This window comes from Papaver somniferum, chromosome 3, assembly GCF_003573695.1.
Source record: "Papaver somniferum cultivar HN1 chromosome 3, ASM357369v1, whole genome shotgun sequence".
Classification (NCBI taxonomy): domain Eukaryota; kingdom Viridiplantae; phylum Streptophyta; class Magnoliopsida; order Ranunculales; family Papaveraceae; genus Papaver; species Papaver somniferum.
The window spans coordinates 53,076,188-53,082,438 of NC_039360.1; the positions used below are offsets into that span (position 1 = coordinate 53,076,188).

General features: G+C 33.9%; 1 long non-coding RNA gene across 1 annotated transcript; it reads left to right on the plus strand.

Annotated features, from left to right (window-relative positions):
* Positions 1–981: 981 nt before the first annotated feature.
* Positions 982–1,988, plus strand: LOC113361253. Its single transcript, XR_003365030.1, has 4 exons — positions 982–1,120; positions 1,372–1,501; positions 1,592–1,733; positions 1,861–1,988. It is a non-coding gene; the product is annotated as an uncharacterized LOC113361253 (long non-coding RNA).
* Positions 1,989–6,251: the final 4,263 nt, after the last annotated feature.

Here is a 6,251-nt window from a genome sequence, read left to right on the forward strand (position 1 = left end):
ACTTTAATGGAGACTGAGTAGAGCTGATGAAACCTTAATTTGAGATTTACAAGCTTTAATTTCAGATTCAAAATAAAATCGAAATAATTTTTGACTGATTTGAATTCATCGATTATTTGATGCTCAACTATTTTATCTATTCAATCAAATCCATTCAAATCTCTAAATAACCACATCATAACCAGGAATGGCATCAAAATTCCAAAACATTGAGAATAAAATTTAGATTTATCGTCGTTTCTAACAGATCTTCTTCTTCTAATAACAAACACGCAAATGATTTACTGTCTTTTTTTCCAGATCTAAAAAAGCAAACGAAATTAATGAAAGAAAAATAAACCTAGAAACTTTATATGAATCTTCAAACAGAAAACTTAATTAGAACGAAATCTCTGTAGAAAAAGCTAAGTCAGATTAGTGAAATCAACCGATTGAATTGAGAATTACCTGTTCGATTTGATTTTCTACGAGAATCTTCGTATTCAGTTCCTGCTGATGATAATTATCCATTGAATCTCCAAAGAACAACTGATGTTGATTTCGAATTTATGTTTAGATAATCAGGATCTTTTTTTGTAAAGGTCAGATCTAAGTTCTGAAATCATTACTCACTGGAACTTTCGATTAGAAATCGTTTTCTCGGCCTGTTTCTTCGTCTGAGAAGAGAGCAAACCCTAAAACTGTTTTCTCTGCAACCTGCAACCGAGCAGGAGAGATGAGAGAGAAAGAAAATTGAGAAATGAATGGTTGGTATGATTTTTCTCTTGTATATATTGAAAAGGGTAAATTTGACATTATGAAAAACGTCACTTTAGTATCAAGCCCTAAAAATTAAAATTCTGGGTCAAGAAATATCAAAATGTGAAAGAATGGAGTTGACAGTATAAGATCCATTTAGTGGGGCTTCTATATATTGAACGCATATAATAGGGGGTTCTAGTATTTTTCACATTAAATAACGGATAATCATTGTCCGTTTTTTTTTCTTAAAACAGGGAACAACCACAATAGCTAAGCTCTTCCCAGGCTGATGGCTGATGTGTAGAGGCATTTAGGAAGAGGCTTGGGAACCTCCACAAGACCCGGTCTAAAACACCATCCTCTCTCTCTCGATAACCAGGTACGCAGCCTATCTAAAACCTAAAGATTGACTTATCTCGTTTTAATAATCTCTATCGATCGATTTTGGCTGGGTTGATATATAACTGATTTCTTTTCATGCTTCAATTTTTATTTTATTTTTATGGAGATTAGGGTTTTGTTATCACTATTATTTAGGAATTTTTGTGGCGCATCCAGAGTTTTTTTTTTGGTTTTTGTTTAATTCCCCTTGTTATTTTTTTTTAATCGGTTTCCTTGTTATTGTTTCAGATCGAAAAGAGGAGTAATAATGGAAAAGATGAACCTTGCGAGGAATATATATAAGACGTTCTACGGCTTTAGATACAGAACAATCAACCAGCGTGTCAAAAACACCGCGGGGAAATTCGGTGCCCTTAATGTATTTTCTTGAAACTAAGCCTCATTTTGTATTCTTTCTCTTCTTAGAACAAAAATGGATTAATTCATAATATTATTGTGTTTCCCCTAGGACGAAATATCCAAATACACGGCAGCTCCTTACCTCCGACACACACTAAACTCAAGCAAGGAGGCTCAACATGTCGTTCAAGTCACCGAGCAGTATGAAAAGTCCATTTACCAAACTGGCTCGTGATTATTCACATTTCAAGGTCTTATTCATCTTCTTCTTCTTCTCTTTCTCCCTTCATCACAACTGTCCCCCGCAAATTGCATCGATGTTACTGTAATTGTTATTCATCAACTTGCTATGTATATTATGTTGTCTCCAATCTTCAGGAACATGAAGAACCAACTCTCACGACATGCAATATGTTCAGAAATTATGTTTTACCATCTCTAGCGACCAGTGTGGGTGTTGTCCTACTTGGGGCGTTTGCATATGAAGGACACTTGAAGGAAAACTACCAAGGCAAGTTATCATCCGTGTCCATTTTTTTTACGGTTATGGTTAATGCTACATTAAGTTAAGTATTATCGAGGTATCCTATGTAGCCTTGTGAGGTGTATCTCTAACTCGTGATGGAAAGGTTGTAGAGACCCATGGTGAGCATGATATGGACCTTAGTCTCCAGATTAGTGAAAGTCCTCACGAATTTCCCTGAGATTCACGAATTTACGCTCCTCAGTAAAATTCGTGATGGGAGCGCGCTCCTAACTAGTGAGAAACGCACTCCTAGTAAGGGAGGAGCTTTTCAATTAATACCAACTCAATTTCCAAGTTTAACTACAACTTCCAAGTTCTTTATTAATATTTTTTGTGAGTAGAAAACAAAATTTGCTAAAACTCTATATATATGATCCATCTAAAGTTCACATGCATCTGAAACTAGAAAGTAGTCATTTTATTAAGATTTTCTATATGTTCTTTGTTTTATTTGTTACGAAAATTAGCGGTACAACTAATATAACTTATTTACACCCTCCCGACTCGCTCCCCGAGTTTCATTTCTGAAAATTTTACGAATCTTGATTCCGATCTCGCTCCCATTCCCGACCCCGCACCCACTCCTGGCGACTAAGATATGGACACCCTTCCAGCCTCCTGATTCCCTGAATAAAAGAAAAATATCATTGATCATTCTAAGCACATGGGGATAAAATTACAAGTCCAAGTGTAATACTAGTAGTAATCAGAGATCTGTCTAGTTCATCCTGCAAACAATCTTTTCATATTCTGTATAGTACTGGTTGTCAAAGCTGCAGAACATGTTAAGTCTACAATGTGTCATTGGTTATACTGTATAATGTAATCCAAGAGTAATTGAGCTAGCTCGAGTTTGATAGCTAATTGAGAGTAGGAAAGAGAAAAAAAGGCAGTCCCAACGTTAAAGAGATACTCACTTACAACTGCGTGGTGTTATCCATAAACACTACGGTGGGCTCAGGAGCTGGATGTAGTGCGGGGTTCATAATGTGTATGAAACTCTTTGGTTTTTGATGCTAAGACAAATGCTCGAACTTCTTAAAATTAAATGTAGTAGTCTGTTCAATATATATATATATATATATATATATATATATTTTGAAGCATATGTTCAGTAATCTGGTTGCCAAACATAAATATCTTTCGTTAACTGTTCTCATGAATATTAATTGATTGATGAACACTGATTTGAAATGCTTATGTGGTAACTGTTTTGTCATATCATGTATTCCTATTTTTGCAATTCTTTCTTTTTCCCGACACGATTGTTAAAGCATTATATTTGTGTGGCAGGCGCATCGCATGTGCTGTTTCACTAGTACTGTATAATGTAATCAGGTGTTGAATTCATTTTAGCATATTATCATGTTTTAAGTTTAAGCAATGATATTAAGAAGCGGAAATTCCAATATAGCAAATCTAAATATCATAACTGTTGATCGCCATGAATCATTGATGCAACATTTTGATTTTTAAGAATTGAAATTGATTCACGATTTATTTCTTTTAATGATGTACCACTCTCTTCATTGCAGCACTTGAAAAGGGACTGTCAGCTGAAACTGCTAAGTAGCTTCAAGGCTAACTTATGTAAGTTGAACGGAGAGGACAAACCAGTTGAGACTACTGAGATGATCATCTTAGATAAATTGCTTGTAATGTGGGTATAGATCTTATAACTTAATGTCCTGTTTCCTGTAGTTTAGAATTACAAACCTCTAAGTTATATTTACTAATCCTTAGCGTAGAACTTACTTACAGAGCTTATGACTTTATGTCGTGTCTCGCGTGGTCTATTTATATCCTGTTTGTTGTGGTTCGTATAATTATAAAACTATATCTATATATATTAATTCCTAGTATAGAACTTACCTACAGAGGTATATTCTGTTTGTTTCGTAAGAAATTGAGTCTGTCTGCTAATCTTTAGAACATAACAAATACATACACTTTTACTAGTACTCTGCATCTACATCCTTGGATATATTCAGATGCACTTCTTGACCGTCAAGGTGAGCACTTTGGGAAAACTCTGGTTAGCTAGCTCTAAACCAGCATTGTGTTATGTGCTGGAATGAAATCATTGCTAGATAGTCGAGAGTCTAGCTTGGGCTGTTGTGCTACTATGCTCTGTATGATGATGGCTCCATGGTTTCGGCATCAACTAAATAGAGAAAATGATGTATTGTTGTGTGTCATATGTCTGAATTAAAAAAGAATCTAGCCTGAGCTGAACCTACCAAACTCCTGCAAGTCTATGCTGAGTAGAATTCGAGTGAAACACACTCTTGGCTAGTTATCATGGTTTAAATGTGAATCAACGAGTTTAGTTTTTTCCAATTTGGAAGTTGTTAGATGACCTCTAGGAATCACTTCAGATTTTAGCTAGTAATGTAACAGTTACCCAAACTCACATGTTTAGTACCTTCATATACTTACCTCTCCAATTGTGTTCTATTTTATGTGTTTGATTCCCTAGTGATGAGCTACAACGGATCAAGCGTATAGCTTGAATCAGCAGTGATTTGCAAAACATTATAGCTCGAACCAATCAACTCTGGCTACAGTGTGATAGCTCGAATCAGCAGTGATTTGCAAAACATTACAACTCGAACCAATAGACCCTGATTGGTAGCTAACTGGAACCAATTGACCCGATTGATAGTCTAAGCCAGCGTAAAAGAGATGAGAGAATCAATTAAACTGTAGATTGTCAGCCATCAGTCACGGTTTATTAGATGATAGCGCCAAACTAATGAAAATGAGGTGCAAATGCTTTTGATAACACCTATGACGCATATGAAACATGGATACTGATACGGGAGTCGTCAAATTTTGAAAAATAGAGTTAGGGATACAATGGGATCCGTTGACACTTGACATGGTTATATTGACATAATCTTCACATTTTAGCGCATTTTTTCTACTGAGCCCAACCGGCAATGAATTTGAAGCTAATTTTTTGGTGACATGTTCTTCCTATAAAACTCCACATTCCTACAAAAAATGAAAGTATTTCCGAAATACGAAACTTCACCGTCCACAAATTTTGATTTCAACCGTTAATCTTTAACGGCTGATATTCAAAATCGTAGACGGTGGCTTTATACATCTTGGAATGCTCTCATTTTTGGTTGGAATGTATAGACTTATAAAAAGAACATGTCACCAAAAAATTAGCTTCAAATTCATTGCCGGTTGGGCTAAGTAAAAAAAATGGCGCCAAAATGTGAAGATTATGTCAATATAACCATGTCAACGGATCCGACCCCTTTATTAAAAAAGATTTATATAAATTTTTTTATCGAGTCCTCTAAAAAGTATTATTACAAGAAACTAGTTGGAAGTTCAACAAGCTATGCTCCAACATCGTATTACTACTTTGGTTGAATAGGTCGTCGTATTAAAAATTCACATGAATATCATTTAGAATATTAAAAAAAATGGTTTTTCTTAAATATAGCCTACACTTTTATTAACTATAACACCAAAAGTTTAAGTTAGAATGAAAAATCAAATTTATCAAACAAATCTTAATTTTTTACTAATAATCTACTTCTTTCCCAAAATCAGTATATAAACCCTAGTACTATTTTTTTAAAATCCAAATTACTTCTTCCCCAAAATCGATACATAAACCGTAGTTTTATTTTTCTTAAATCCAAGCTAACTTATACTCCAATTTATCTCTAATTGTTCTCTCACTATTCTAACAAATTGCCCTATGATAAACCTTATATTTTTCCCCTGAAACCAACTAAACCCAAATTTTTAACTTTCTCTAAAATGATGTTGTGTTTTCCTAAATCATGACAACAATCGATTAAGATTATATATTCTAATTATTTTCTTAAATTTTTTCTCCAACAACATCAATCGAAATTTGAAATCAAATAAGGTTTTGATTCTATAAAAATGATGTCCTTTCTTTTATTAAAATCAATTTTCTAAAACTTCATAAGCATTATTATTCCATAAAAGATTCAATATTATGGGTTATGTTGAATAATTATAAGGATCCGTTTGGTTAGATTAATTACTTATTTTTACTCCTTCAAAAAAAAAAACTTATTTTTATATGGTTATGGTAAATAAAAGAATGGGTTATATTTAAGAGAAGCAAAAAAAATAAAAAGATAAAAAGTATCTACCATCTAGGGGACTCTGCACTCGTCTGTACTGTCCTCATTCAAAAGAAAATGCTCTCTCGTCTGATTCGTTAAGTGAAAAAATTTGCAACTAG